At 50.5% G+C, this 14,192-nt stretch overlaps 1 protein-coding gene across 3 annotated transcripts in view; it reads left to right on the forward strand.

Annotated features, from left to right (window-relative positions):
• Positions 1-763: 763 nt before the first annotated feature.
• PDZD2 (PDZ domain containing 2) overlaps positions 764-14,192 on the forward strand; it is a 388,118-nt gene continuing 374,689 nt past the window's right edge. For 2 of the 3 annotated variants that reach the window (XM_067030851.1, XM_067030850.1), the window contains exon 1: positions 818-1,080. The gene's annotated coding sequence lies outside the window, so the exon portion shown is untranslated. Of the gene's footprint in view, positions 1,081-14,192 lie in introns of all 3 variants that reach the window. The other variant, XM_067030849.1, reaches the window with a different exon arrangement.

Here is a 14,192-nt window from a genome sequence, read left to right on the forward strand (position 1 = left end):
TCTTATCATCCTCTCCCTGTGGTAGGCAGAATGTCAAGGATGACAAAAAAAGAACCAAAAATATTTGAAGGCTTTCCTGAAAATCCACGAGAATGAGGAATCCGAAAAGCCCGAGGCTTGTTCTTCGAGTGACCTGGAACAAGGCCAAGGGCAATTGGCATTAGCTGTCACAGTGCACTCAGCAGGGGCTCTTGGCTAGTTCTCACAATGACCTAAACCACCACCCGGGAGCCACGGGACTTTGCTTCTGAGGGGTTTAACTGGGGGACTAAGCAGCTCTGAGGTGCCAAGAGGTTCCCCGAAATTCTCATACCAGTGTTAAATTAACTTTGGTATCCCAAAGACCAGAGGCCAGGGACGGCTTGGGGTGGCTTAGTCCTTCCCCCCTCTCCTTTGGCCTTTCCGCCCCATTGTTGTATTTTATAGCGACTGACATTTTTCTCAATGCTATGTGAAGTGCCGTGCAAAGGCAACTTCCCGTCCCCTAGCACACTCTCTTCCACCTAGATGGCGCCCCAAGCCCCACCATCTGGAAATTCTGAGCTGCCGTCTCCCCGGATCCTTTCCTCCCAGGATCCCCAGGTTTCTTAGCCAGCGCCCCAGGGCTCCCGATTCACCCGGAGGGACTCGGTCCGCGGTGTGCCTTGCTCGGGGGAACCCCGCCCACCTTGTCATTCCCGCAGGGGAATCCCCGCCCCCCGTCCATGTCACTCCAGGAAGGGAGTTCCCGCCCCTCGAATCCACCAGAGAGAGGGAATCCCCGCCCATCCTGGAGGCTCAGTGGATCCCCAGCGCCGTGCAGCTGGGAGAGCCGGGCGAGAAGCGGACTCCCGGCGCCGGTGCGTGCGACCCCGGGCAGGGAGAAGCGGTGGGTGGCGGCTGCGGGGACCCGCCGGGCCGTGGACGCCCGGGATTGCGCCTCGTGTGGCTGCGGACGAACCTAGGCGCTGCGGCTCCGGGCAGGCGCGGTGGTGGCACCGGCGGTGGCAGCAGCGGCGGTAGCTGCGCCGAGACCCACCGGGCGGCGCCTCGGTCCGGACTCGCGAGGAGCAGCCGGAGCCTCCGCCGAGCCGCGTGCAGGTGAAGCGACAGTCCCGCTGTGGCCGGGACGTGGGGCTTAGGATGGGTGGGGGCAGGTGGGGGTCGGGGGGGCGGAAGCTTGGCACCCCCGAGACCGCGTGCGCCCAGGAAAGTTTAGGGACCCATCCAGGTGCGGGAATCCCAGCCCCGCCTAGGCGGCGAGTAGGGGAGCTGAACCCCGGTCCCACGTTGGGCGGCGCAGACTCCCTGCGCATCCGGCTGGGCGCAGGGAGAACGCGGCCTCGGGAAGAGGGCCCGACAGAGCGGGCCGGGGGCAGCGGGACAGCCCGAGGCGCACTGCGGGGCACACTCAGGACAGGGCCTGAAGCCCCTGCCGGGGCGCGCGCCCAGGATCCCTCTCGTTGGGCCATCGCCAGGTGCCCTCCTCCAGGACGGAGGTACTCAGGTGCTCTGGCCTCAGGTACTGCCTTGGGGTGCATCCTCCGCGCTTACTCATCTCTTGCCCCCTTCCTGCCTGGAGAAGCGACACACGGCGCGAGGGCAGGGCGCGCAAAGAGCAAGGGCATCTTTGGGGAGGTTACCGGCGTCTGCCAGAGAGATGGGGAACTACGGATGAGGCAATGCTGCTCTACCTTCTCTCCCTCTGAAGTCCAGTTCCTCCGCAAATCTGGCCTTCTCCTCTTTTCTCTCTTCCTCGCTCTCCTGGATTTGCGTTGACGTTTTAGGTCTTAGGGCTGCTTGTCTTCCTGCAATGCTGAATTGGGGAGGGGGAGGGTCTAGGGTCCCTGGTTGGAGTTTGCCAGAAGCCTGTCCTCAGCAACCCTCATCCCTGCGGAGACCTTGATAAGGGACACTGGAGTGTGAAGAGGACAAGGTCTGACATAGGCTGGTCGCAGAGGCTGGAATGGCAGGCACGAGGGCATTCCAGAGCTGCAGACGTGCGCTGGGACTGGAGGCGGAGGAGCGCTGGGGGAAGGAGCGGCCTCTTGCAGCTTCCACAGCCTCTCGCCTCTCACGGAGGTATGGTGCTTGGGGTGGATGTGTTTCCCTTGACAAATCATGATGGAGGTGGCTGCGGAAAGTGATACTCTGCCTTTGCCTTTACACAGAGGCCCCGCTGGACCTTCTGTGTTGCTGGTCCTTCCGCAGTGAGGCCTCCCCGACTGAGTCTGCTCGGAACTTGGGCTCTAGGGACCTGGTATTTTTACCAGCTCCAGGGCCAGCTTTTCTAGTCTGTGACTTCTGAGTGGGGGTCAAGTAGGAACAGGTTGGCAGGTGTAGTGTGGGGCGGCTGCTTGTAGGGGTAGAAGAGAATGTCCCAGAACATGCAGGTGGTTCTAGAGCTTCATCAGTTCCTTCTTCCATTAGAATGGGCCCAAGCCCACTGCTCCACTAATAACCACATAGTGTTGGTGGTGGGGAGGGGTGCAGAGAGAGATGTGGGAGCAGGGGCATGGCAGGTGCTGGGAAAGGAAGAATCAGAACCATGTAAACTATATAAATGTACCTCCCTTAACACAGTTAATATGCTTCTGGAAAAACACTGAATTCTGCTTTAAATATCGTTGAGATTGATTTTGCATGTGCTCACGGCAGTTTACTATTTAAGGAAACTTATGATAATTTCTCTATTCATTTCAGCCATTTTTGTGGTTTGCCATGCACAGGGGCTTAGAGGTTCCTGGGCATGTGCATAGGTGGCAGAGGCTCCCTCCTTGCTGTCAGAGTTTCAGTCTATCAGGAGACGTGAGATACGTATACTGAGAGCTCCGATGCAAACCGGTGCCCACGTGGCACGTATAGGCACCCTGTATTTATTGAATGGAGAAATAAAGGGATGATCTAACGAATAAAGTACCTGAAGAGTGATCCAGATGCAACATTTTGGGAGTACGGTGGAGAAGGAAACCACTTTTGACTGAGGGGATCTGACAGGCTTAGTGGAGGAGCTATGTGCTTTAGGATGACTCGGCTGATTGATCTCTTGCAGGAAGAATCGGGATTGGGGAGAGATGAGAGGTGAGGACCCTGGTGAGCCTATTGTAATAAGATAGCGGGTGGGGGCCTAATGGAGGTCTGAGCCGGTGGGTGGCAGTGGGCTTGGAAGAAAGGAAAGGCTCATCAGACATGGACTTGAAGTATGGGCACTGCTTTGACTTGGAGTGAAGAAGAAACAAAGGTCACCTGCAGGTGAGGAGTAGAATACACAGTTGGCTGAAATGGGGAGTTTGGAGTTTTAACATTCAGCAGACCAGAGGCCTGGAGAAATCCTTTCAAACTTCTCCTTCTTGACTTCTCCCACATCTAATCGGTCACCAAGGTCCACTGACTGCCTTTCCTTGTAAAACCCATCAGTGGCTCCCAGGACCTGTGGGATGAATTCCAAACCCTATGTCCTTCTTCAGACTTCTTTTATGCCATATCCCTCAACACGCATGTGAGCTGTAGTCCTCCTGACCTGGACTCCTCTCAGCCTCTACAACGCTGTCTTTCTGCAGTAGTAGTGGGAAGGGCCAGGTCCTGGAATATCCTTTCTCCCCTGGTCCTCCTGATGAGGTCCTCCAGATGAACCGTTTTTTATTCTTCAAGATCTAGCTCAAAACCTCCTTCTCTGTGAATTCTCCGCCTCTCCCTCTCCCAGGAGACGTAAAGCAGTCCTACCTTTTGGACCCATCGATCTACAGAGGCCCCTTGCACACACTCATTATGCTGTCTGGGCCTGTTTCTTTCTTTTTTTTTTTTTTTTTTTTTCGGGGGGCTGCACGGCACGGCACGTGGGATCCTAGTTCCCCGACTAAGATGGAACCTGCGCCCCTTGCATTGGAAGTGCAGAGTCTTAACCACGGACCACCAGGGAAGTCCTGGGTCTGTTTCTTTAGGACCTTGTTTTATTCATGCCCAGAAAAGGCCTCGACCAGTCACCCACCAACTTCCTCAGGTTAGACAGGAAGAGAGACAGAGCCTGCACTCCAGACACCCCGCACTCCATCGCGCCAGCTGACTGTACTGTACGGTGCTGTCCCAACCCTGGCTTGGAAGTTCCAGAGCTGGTGGGCTGCCCGGGGTAACACAGAGCTGTGCATACTCCCTTGGCCTAGATCTTGTGGCCCTCAGTGACTCAGACTATGGTGGGAGGTGGCTGTCCCTGCTGGAAGGTGGCCCCAGCTCCCTCCTTCTGCATCATCCACAAGGGGAAACAAACCCGCAAAAGGTCAGGACCAAGCCAAAGGAGAGGCTGAACCTCATTAACAGGCCAGACTTGGAGACTCAACAGTTTTTAAAAATACATATTTATTTATTTATTTGGTTGTGCTGAGTCTTAGTTGCAGCCTGTGAACTCTTAGTTGCTGTGTGCAGGTGGGACCTACTTCCCTGACCAGGGGTCAAACCCGGGCCTCCTGCATTGGGAGCACGGAGTCTTATCCACTCCGCCACCAGGGAAGTCCCGAGACTCAACAGTTTTTTTTTTTTTTTTTTTTTTTTTGCGGTATGCGGGCCTCTCACTGTTGTGGCCTCTCCTGTTGCGGAGCACAGGCTCCGGACGCGCAGGCCCAGCGGCCATGGCTCACGGGCTTAGTTGCTCTGCGGCATGTGGGATCCTCCCGGACCAGGGCACGAACCCGTGTCTCCTGCATCGGCAGGCGGACTCCCAACCACTGCGCCACCAGGGAAGCCCTCAACAGTTTTTAACCTCTTTCTTCTGCCCTCAAAAGTGTGTGCATAGTACCAAGTCGGATGCTCCGCAGGCAGGGCCCTAAGGAGGCTGGGCGGGCAGGTGCAGGCAGGAATGTCTGGGAAGGGCCAGTATCCCAGGAGGATGATGGGAAAAGGCCATCGACAGAGACTGAGAGCAGCATCTGTAAAGGATGCCCAAGGAAGCCGGGTTGCGAGGGGCGAAGGAGAGGGCAGACGCCAAGACAGTGGAAGTGGGGGCTGTAGACACTGGATCCAGAAGCATATGCCAGTCAAAAATAACAGGAGGGTGGTTTGAGGAGGTGGTCGCGTTATGGGAAGGGTTACTCAGGAGAGTCCCCCAACTCCCCCTCCCGGACATGGGAGAGAATGGAGTCGAGATAAGGAGCAGATAAGGGAGGGGAGGGGCCAGAGACATCTGGAGCAGGTGCAGGGAAAGAAAAAAAGCTGACATCTGCCTTCCCTGAAATGTAGGAGGGAAGCAGAGGTGGGGCGAGGTGCTGGAGAGAGCCTGCAATGCAGCGGAGGAAAGTATCAGTCTTGGTGAAAGAGGTGAAAGAGAAGAGTTGGCTGCTGACAGCTGGGTGGGAACTGTGTGAGGCTGGGAGCTTGGGGGCACAGGCTGCCGCTGGCCAGGGTGGGTGAACCTGGCTCGTGGCACCGGCTGAGGCAGCCAAGAGGGAAAGGAAGGATTGTGGAACTGGAGTCGGAGACTTGGCTGGGATCCTCACAGTGCAGAGAACGTCTCGCTAGCCAGATAATTAGAAATTTTGGAGCCTCAGTTTCTTCACGGGCAAAATTGGTAGAGTAGCTACTTCCCAGGATTATTCTTAGGAGGAATAAAAAGAGCTACTGAGGGCTTCCCTGGTGGCGCAGTGGTTGAGAGTCCGCCTGCCGACGCAGGGAACGCGGGTTCGTGCCCCGGTCCGGGAAGATCCCACGTGCCGCGGAGCGGCTGGGCCCGTGAGCCGTGGCCGCTGAGCCTGCGCGTCCGGAGCCTGTGCTCCGCAACGGGAGAGGCCACAACAGTGAGAGGCCCGCGTACCGCAAAGGAAAAAAGAGCTACTGAGATATGCATGTGTCTCAGTGACAGCATCTGGTATGTGTGGGTCCCGATGAAAGTGTGTTGAGAAATGAATAAACCTCTCGCCAAAGTCAGTGACAGCCCTTGAACGTAGAGGCAGGAGGCGGGATTTTTAGTAGACCCGACTGAAGCTTTCTCCCAGTTCTGGGTGAAAGATGTATCACGGCCCTCTCTGATGCAAAAGTCAAGTTGCCAGGGCTCAAAGCAGGGAGATCCTGGATGGTCTCCCCTCTCCTTAGTGGTTTTTGGAAGGAGCAATACATTCAGACTGTGGCTAATTCCTGCACTCCAAGAAGCGGAGGCCCAGAAAAGCAGAGAACTCACCTCTTTTCAGTACAACCAGAGCTAGAATCACAGTCTAAGGTGCTCGATCTGGGAACCGTCATCTTTCAATGGCAGCTGTGCAAGATGCAGGTGGGTAATGAGGAATTCAAAATCTGTGGCCCCCCCTTGGTTTTATTAATGGATCTATCATTATACTTAGATTAGATAAATATTCTCACTCATTCGTAAAGAGGGGAGGGAAAGGAGCACTTAACTTGATTTAGGAAATAATAAACATGTGCCAAATTAAATGGTATTTGGGGAAAATGTGCAGAAAGTTTTTTAAGGAAAGAGAAGTATAAACGTATGTTCTCAGGTTATCCATGATTTATTTTTCCAGCCTGATGGTCCATGTCTAGATTATGTTGTCCCTTGGGTTTATGCATAGGTTCCATATAAAATGATGGATCTTTTCATGGCATTTAAAACCTTTTAATCCTTGATCTTATAATAACCATCTCTATTGATGGAAATGGAAATGGGAAAAAAAAGATGGGCTTGGGAAAGGATACATTTCCCTGGGGTTCTGCAGTTCTGGGCAGAGACAGGATTTGAAGGCAGGTAGGTCATCTGATTCAGACTTGAATCACCTGTGATCTAAAGAGCTCAGCATTCTATTTACAAGTGTGTTCAAGAAAACACTGGGAGCATTTACGGTTTGAAAACTCAATAGTTGAAGGGTCCCTTTGTGGTCTGATACGGCGGCCGGGCCGAGAGATGGCTTGTTAAGGCACTAAGTGTGCGGAGAAGACACATCTGTCTTTTAAGTCTCTCCAGCTCCCGGAAGAGGCCTGCCCCTGGCCGGGGCCTCTCTCCAATGCCGATAACATCTTCTCCACCCCATATTTGCAGTGGGGCGTGGAAACAATCCGCATTCTGAGAGCCGCTGGCTTCGGGATGCGTGCATTACCTACACGAGTACATAGAGTGAACAGGGACTGGGCTATTGACTTGCAGAAAATCAGAAACTTAAGCATTAACTCTCTTTATGAAGCCGTCTAATGAAACCAGATAGCATTGAACATCTGACTAAGTTATTCCTGGATTATTTGTTTTGGGGTCTTATAGTGTTTCTGTGGCTCATCAAACACTCTAACACGTGAAGGGGTTTTGGAGAAGCAGGGTTTGGGGAACCCCCTTTAGAGCAAAGAGGACTAATTTTGCCCACACTGATGTCGCAGCTTTAGATAAAATAATAGCAAAGAGATAGGGGAAGTTTTGTTGCCTTAAGCAGCCTGAAATGCCTAGCTATCCACATGAGGATTAAAAAAAAAAAAAAAAAAAAAAAAAATCGCACTCTCTGAAGGATTTGCAGATCTCTGAAGGACCATAATCCAATCCCTTGCCTTCAGGTTGAAGTAAATTTAGAGCATTCCAGAATAGATCTGTGGTGTCTGAGCAGCCTCAAAGGCTGCTCAAACCACCACATGAGGGCCTTTCATGGTGTTTGTGGCCCTTAGTAGAATGATGGATGCTCCAGACAGGGTCCCTGGAGGGTTTTGGCAGGAGTGGAAATGGATTTGGTCTGAGCCACTCATGGTCTCCCTTTTTCTCAACACCTGACACCACCAGCACTTGCTTTTGCCTGCACTCCACTTTAACTAACTCTGCTACCTCAACTGAATCATCCTAGTTAAAACACATACCCTCTGTCACCCTGGCTTCCTAGGGGTGAGCATCCTGCTTTGCTAAAAATCGAGAAGCATGGATGCAATGCAAAAATCAGATTCCCACCATTATCTAAGAGCTGTGGAATCCAAAGCCAGCTCCCTGGCTGAGACCTGCCCGCTGCAGGAATACAAGCTGTGCTGGGAGGCGGCTGGGAGGGAGGGTAATTTTGGATCAGGGTGTTCTCAGTAGAGGGGGTGGGGGGCACTAGGCAGCCTCACAGGGGAGGCCTCTGAGCATCCAGAGGAAGGTAGTGGGAGGAGAGACAGTGCCTGGGAGACTGGCTCCCCTGGGGCCCTGGCTGGCTACCGTCTCTCCTAAGGAGCTCTTGGGATACCTAGGGGGGAAGGTGCAGTAAACATTGGCTCTTTCGTCCCTTTAACCAGAGGCCAGAGCTCCCTTTCGCCAGAGGCCAGAGCGCTGCACATGCCTTCTAACGTGAACTTGCTTGTGCTGTTTACACATCTTGGGATGGGGCTGGAATTCCAATATTCCACAAGACCCCTTCTCGGTTAGCCATGCTATCTTAGGTCGGCGTAAACAAGTTTGAACACCCAGTTATGCCCTCACCCCTGAAGACTATTAAGTGGTTCTTGACACTGCTTATATTTGCGTGCAGGTGATCAAATATAATTACAAAGCCTCTTCGAGTGTTTGAACATTTCTTTTTTTATACCTATGAAGATGAGAATGGAGCTAATTTTAATAAAGCAAGATGTCAATAAGCTCTTTACACTTTTATGTGTTGGCCAATGGACACTTACAGAGTGTCTGATTTCAGCCGTGCCTCAATTACATTCCCCACCACCCCCTTTTTGACACAATGCATCTTATAGAGATTTGGGTAAAACTAGAGTGTGCAATATGGGTCTCTTGGTGAAGAAAATTAACTTCCAAGGCTAAAGCAGCCATGCAAATACTATTCCTAAGTCACTCAGCATATAAATTTGGCATCGCTTTTCTCCAGTTTTCCACTGCCCACTCTCCACCCCTACCCCACCCTGGTCACAGTTATTCCCAGTATCATTAGGCCAAAAGAAGAGACAGCTGTCCCCAGAAAATGTGCTCCAAGTGTCCTCATCAGCATGGATTCTCATGAGAGAGCAGGCAGTCAGATGGCACAGGGAGAGGAAGGTACCAGAAAGGACTGCATTAACCCCTCTCCGGACCAACTACTCATCTTTCAAAACCTGAGCAGACGTGAGGCTTATTGACTTCTTTATCGTGACTGCTGGGAAGCAGCGTTCAGCAGTTTCTGGCACCTGGGAGTCACATGCGGCCCCTGAGCACCCCGCCCGCCCTCTGGCCCCTCACCTGCTCAGTGTTCTGGGCACCATCTATCTCCTGAATTTCTCTGGAGATGATCAGCCCTTTCCCCCATACTCTTCAGGATCCATACGCCTCAGGATCTGGCGCAGTATTCAGTACGTGGGGAAAAATTAAGGTCATTTGAATGTTCCCTATTTGACAGGCACTGTTCTAAGACACTTTACACGTATTAACTCATTTAATTCTCATAACCATCCGATGAGATCCATGCTATTATCATCCCCACGTTTGTTTCCTAAGGCCGCCGTAAGAAATTAGCACAAACTTGGTGGCTTAGCACTACAAAAGTTTATTCTCTCATCGTTCTGGAGGTCGGAAGTCTGAAATCAGGTGTCGGCAGGGCCGTGCTCCCTCTGGAGGCTCTCAGTGAGAAGACTTCCTGGCCTCTTCCAGCTTCGGGGAGCTGTCAACATTCCTGTGGCTGTTTCACTCCAATCTCCATCTCTGTCTTCACACCGCCTTCCGCCCTGTGCACTCGTGTCTTCTCTTGTGTGTGCACGTCTCTGTTTTGCGTGTCTCCTACGAGGACGCTTGTCATTGGGTTGAGGGCCACCCGGATAATTCAGGATGATCTCAGCTCAAGATCCTTAGTTGAATTATATATGTGAATAAGGTCAGATTCACAGGTGCCAGGACGTGAACATATCTATTGCAAAGTCACCATTTAACCCACTGCCTACCCTTTTGCAGATGGGGAGATGGTGCACTGTGATTAATTCCTCAAGGTCACAGGAGTTTGTGGAACCAGGATTTGAGTAGAGCAGTTTGGCTCCAGAGCTTATGCTGTTGAACTACAGATCTTCCTCGACTTATAATGTGGTTACGTACTATAATAGGCCCATCGTAGAAATACTCATTGTAAATTACAAATATTATAAGTCAAAAATGCACTGAATACACTGAATACACCTAACCTATGGGACTTCCCTGGCGGTCCAGTGGTTAAGACCTCAAGCTCCCCATGCAGGTGGCACGGGTTCGATCCCTGGTTGGGGAACTTAGATCCTGCGTGCTGCACGGTATGGCCATACACACAAACAAACAAAAACAAAGAATACACCTAACCTACCAAACATCACAGCTTAGCCTAGCCTACTGTAAATGTGCTAAGAACACTTGCATTAACCTATAGTGGGCAAAATCATCTAACACAAAGCCCATTTTATTAAAAAGTGTTGAACATCTCATGTGATTTATTGAATACTATACTGAGAGTAAAAAGCAGAACGGTTGCATGGGTACAGAATGGTTGGAAGTGTATCGGTTGTTTACCCTGGTGATGGCGTGGCCGGCCGGGAGCTGCGGCTCACTGCTGCTGCCCAGAATCTCCAAGGAGCGTTGTAACCGCCTGTCGCTAACCCGGGAAAAGATCAAAATTCGAAGTATGGTTTCTACTGACCGTGTTATCACTTTTTCACCATCGTAAAGTTGAAAAATTGTAAGTCGAACCATCATAAGTCGAGGACCATCTATCGTCTCTACTACCTCTCAGTAAATGTGCTCTAATTGTTTATGGTATGAATGGATGACAGGATGGGTGGGTAGATAGATGGGTAGAAAGATGATGATAACAGTAACTGGCCAACGCTCTCCTTCCCAGTGTACTGAAAATTATACCAACATCACCTGATGTTCATTGTTTTATGATGTTGCCCCAGGACTTGACCTTAGGTCCTCTCCTCTAGCTATTCTCCCTTCTAGGGAGATCTCAACTACCATCTGTGTTACGTTGCCTCCGAAATTTATGTCTCTAGCTCTCACCCACTTCCAGACTCCTATGCCCCACTGCCAACCTGACATCTCTGCATGGGAATAGAATGGGTGCCTCAGACCTAGCACAATCAAAATGGAAGCTTTGATATTTACCCCTCAGGCTAGTGCTTTCCTTCTCCTCCTACCTCAGTAATTGACACCAGCATCCACCTACAGGCTCATTCCCCAAACCTAGAAACCACGCCTCATTCTTCTCTTTTCCTCCCACTCCAGCAGCTAAGTCTGCGAGTCCCGTTGGCCCTTCTTCCAGTATCCGCCTTCTCCCCACTTCCATGGCAGCCCCCCTAGTTGAAGCTGCCACCACTTGTCCCTGGACCGCTGCTGCCATGGTCCTCTAACTGGGCCTCCTCAGAGTACTCTTTTTTTTTTTTTTTTTTTTTTTTTTTGCGGCATGTGGGCCTCTCACTGTTGTGGCCTCTCCCGTTGCGGAGCACAGGCTCCGGACGCGCAGGCCTAGCGGCCATGGCTCACGGGCTTAGTTGCTCCGCGACATGTGGGATCTTCCCGGACCAGGGCACGAACCCGTGTCCCCTGCATCGGCAGGCGGACTCTCAACCACTGCGCCACCAGGGAAGCCCCTCAGAGTACTCTTGACTCCTAATCCTTTCTCCTCAGAGCAGCCAGAGGGACCTTTTAACACACGAATAAAGTCATGTCACTCTGCAGCTTCAACCTGGGGATTTCTCATTGCCATTGGAATACGATTCAGGCCCTTTGCCCCAACCTGACTCGCAGGTGATTTCCTCTGTTCCCACTCATTGCCCTCTCTCTCTGTGTCCAGAAACACTGTCCTTTATGGAGCATAGCAAGCTCTATCCCAGAAGACGGTCTTACTTCTTCCTGGAAGCTTTTTTCCTTCAAACCTTCAAAGACCTTCTCCACAATCATATACTTAAAAATGGCCACCCCCAGGTGCTCTATCATGTTACTCTTTTTCCGTTTGAAATAAAGTTTTATTTGTTTATTGTTTGTCTCACCTGCTGGAATGTAAGTTCCATCAAAGCAAGGACCTTGTCTTGTTTACTGTATCTCCAGTGCTGACAACAATGCCTAGTATACAGTAGGCACTCAATAAATAGCTGTTGAACAAGTAAAGCACTTGTTACATTCCAGGCACTGATCCCAGTTATCCTTATTTTTCAGATGATGAAAAATAGCCTCAAAAAGTTTAAATTGCTTTTGCCTAAAGTTGCACATCTGTTAAGAGTTGGAGCAAGAATCTGAACCCAAATCTCTCTGTCTCCTAAGCCCGTGTTCTTAACTATTATTCCATAGAGAGTCTCCGAGAAGGAGGGACTCCCTAGGATCCCTAAAGTCCCTACAGAGCTCTGAGTTTTCTAATTCATTTTTCTGCTCAGAAACCCAGGACACAGATTGTTAAAACACAGGGAAGAGATATACTCACTCAGGGCTTCCCTGGTGGCGCAGTGGTTAAGAATCTGCCTGCCAGTGCAGCGGACTCGGGTTCGAGCCCTGGTCTGGGAAGATCCCACATGCCGCGGAGCAACTGGGCCCGGGAGCCACAACCACTGAGCCTGCGCGTCTGGATCCTGTGCTCCGCAGCGAGAGGCCACGATAGTGAGAGGCCCGCGCACCGCGATGAAGAGTGGCCCCCGCTTGCCACAACTGGAGAAAGCCCTTGTACAGAAACGAAGACCCAACACAGCCATAAATAAATAAATAATATCCAGCCGTTTAAAAAAAAAAAAAAAGAAATATACTTACTCAGATTCTCAATGTACTGTTTCTCTGAAAAGTTGGCCCTGGGGCTTAAGCTTGAGACGTTAAGAAGTTCCTTTCTTTTTTTCACCACTTGGGCATTTAGGCTGAAGACGTTTTCTGATCCATCTAGAGGATTAATGGTTTAAACCCTCGTCCTTGAATGCTTATAGGAAAGGCAGAGACGACCAGGTTGCATCCTGATCATCTCTGCAGGGAGGGTGCAAAGGTGAAATTTGTTTGCATTCATAAGAAGCCCTGAGATCTTCCTCCTCCTGCTTTTCCTTTTGTATCATCACTTTTCTGTAGTTTGGTTTTTGTCTGCCTCCCTGTCTCCTCCCAGTTGATAGAACCCTACAATGACAATATGGACCCCATTTTTAGGTGGTTGCGAGCCAGACCCTCTGCATTGGGTCTTGCTGAAACACTGGTCTATTTCTCTGTCACCAGCTTTGGGCCAGTCATGGAAGAGGCCAAAGGATAGGCTCTTGCCAGATGTGGGGCTCAAAGGAACTTCTGCCAGTTTCAGACTGGGGAAAATGAGAAAGCAGCTATTTGTTTCCTTCCCTGCTCTTGGACCCCCTTTTAAAAATAGATTCCATCTTGAGAATTACATCAGCATCCCGATAAGTAAACATCAGACAAAAAGCTACTCTTTCAGGCAAATAGTAATTGTGAGAATGGCCAAGACCCACAAATGTAGGTTGGGCTTTTATTCGCAGAAAGGGCTATAGTGGCTGATGAGTGTATTTGGCAAATGTAGCTGCTTTCCTGCAGGGAAGGAGAACTCTGGCCATTTGATACGTCATGTGCTTTGCCTCTGCTGTCATGAACTGGGGTTTGCTATGGTAACCAGAACTTTGCCCAGAGGGTTGTGCATGTAAAATGTCACTCATTAGCAGTCTCCTTTATTTTTATCATGAACCAAAGAGGAGCTGCTCATTGTTTCTGCTAACAGGCAGGTGGGTGGTCAAATGGAGCCCAGGTTGAATTGTACGCGCCATTCTGATGTGGAATATCGCCACTCACCTGAGTTCTCATTTGATGGATCAAGAAGTCCTTCTGGATTTCCATTGGTTAAAATCCATGCTGGAGCCTGCATGCTGGGATAGGTGGGCTTATTTTTTCTAACTCTTTCTCAATGACTACTCCCCATCTTCATCTTGACACAGCATGTAAACTTTGCTAATAGGGGTGGTCCTGCAGATAGGAAGTAGGTAGCTTCCCGTAAAACCACTGAAAACTATGAAAGCTCAGCAGACATTTGAAGGAGGTAGTATTATCGGTGATGCTCAGTTCTTTCCTAGAGTTTGTACTTTGTCCTCGCCACTGCAAACCAATTTTTTTTCCTTAACATCCAATTAATATTTATTTAGTACATATCACATACAGAAAAGGTATGTACACTTCACATTCAATGCATGAGGAAGAAAAATAAATAAAATTCAGATTACCTTGAATTACCAATCCCATCAAATTATTTAACTCTCTTTTGGGATGGGGAGAAACAACAGAGAAAGCATTCCTTCAAGAACATGATGTGCTTCCTAAACCCTGCTTT

Source organism: Kogia breviceps, chromosome 4 (assembly GCF_026419965.1).
Source record: "Kogia breviceps isolate mKogBre1 chromosome 4, mKogBre1 haplotype 1, whole genome shotgun sequence".
Taxonomy (NCBI): domain Eukaryota; kingdom Metazoa; phylum Chordata; class Mammalia; order Artiodactyla; family Physeteridae; genus Kogia; species Kogia breviceps.